Source organism: Condylura cristata, unplaced genomic scaffold, assembly GCF_000260355.1.
Source record: "Condylura cristata isolate star-nosed mole 26May11 unplaced genomic scaffold, ConCri1.0 scaffold00015, whole genome shotgun sequence".
Classification (NCBI taxonomy): domain Eukaryota; kingdom Metazoa; phylum Chordata; class Mammalia; order Eulipotyphla; family Talpidae; genus Condylura; species Condylura cristata.
In genome coordinates, this window is record NW_004567116.1 from 265,493 (window position 1) to 266,715 (window position 1,223).

At 75.1% G+C, this 1,223-nt stretch overlaps 1 protein-coding gene across 1 annotated transcript in view; it reads right to left on the reverse strand.

The window, feature by feature from the left end:
- HSF1 (heat shock transcription factor 1) overlaps positions 1-1,223 on the reverse strand; it is a 6,062-nt gene that overhangs the window by 3,330 nt on the left and 1,509 nt on the right. The window lies entirely within an intron of this gene.

Below are 1,223 nucleotides of genomic sequence, written 5' to 3' on the forward strand. Positions count from 1 at the left end.
GCATCTGCCGGACGGCCAGAGAGCAGCAGCTGAGGGCCGGGACCGGCTGAGCCCCGACGCCCACAGCTCACTGGCCGGCTCCTCCCCGGAGGGGGCCTGGGTCCCCGAGTGCCCAGGCCCGGAGTCGGGGCTGCCGGTGCGGGCTCTGGCCTCCAGCGGACACGTGCGCTCCGGCCGCACTCCGGCGGTCAGCACGGCGGTCTGCAGGGGCTCGGCCCTGCTCCCTCCAGCTCCCGGAGGGTCCTCCCCAGCTGCGGGGCTCCGCTGTCCCTTGGCCACACCCCTCGGCCTCTGCCCAGCCCCACGCGGCTTCGTCTGTCCCCCAGAAGACACCGGTCCAGGCCCCGAGGCGCCTGTCCCCGGCAGCAGCGGGGGCGAAGGACCCGGTGGGGAGATGGACACAGCCACGCGCCCTCCCGCAAGGCTGGGGGCCTGGCTCGCCGCCCCCCCAGGTGCCGGGGGCAGGGGCTGAGGCGCCCCAAGCAGGAGCTGCACTCACCTTTCACCAGGTGTGGGGTTAGTGAACCCCGGTCTCAGCAGCCGCTGGCAGCACCACCCCCGCGCCTCCCCGGTGTTCCCAGCACGCGGGCTGCGTGGGCCCGGGCACCGCGAGACGCCACACGGCCCCCAGAGGGCTCTCGTGGCCGGAGCCCAGGGCCCCTCCCAGCGGGGGGTCCGGCTGCCCCCGCCTGGCGGGCCCTTGGGGCCAAACAAGACCCGTGGGCCCCAGTTCTCAGTCCTTAGCATGGGGCTCCCCCAGCTGGAAGCCACTGGCTGGCACCTGCCCTGGCACCGGCTCAGAGCAGGCCTGGCCTGCCCACCTGGCCTGGCAGCGGCCACCTCTGCCTCCCGCAGCCCGGCCTGGGCACAGCGCGGCTCCCCCCTCCTACCTGGAGCTGCGGGGCCATCTGCCGCCCCCACTGCTGCCTAGGACTGACCCCCACAGCCGCACCCTGCCGCCACCCCTGGCCACGCGCCAGCGAGGGCCCTCGGTGAGCTGCGGCCTCCGTGGCCAGGGAGCAGGGGCCAGGAGAGGGAGGCCGGCCCCACGGCAGCCAGTCCCGGCTGCCCAGGAGCGCCAGAGGCACCTTCCCACGGCGCCCGGCCCGGCCGCCGGGCCAGCGGGCCTCTGGGGAACTGGACAGTGCAGTTTTGCTTTGGGATCTGGATGAACTGGAAAAGCAGAGGTCCGCACGGGCGCCCGAGCCCGCAGAGCGCCAGGC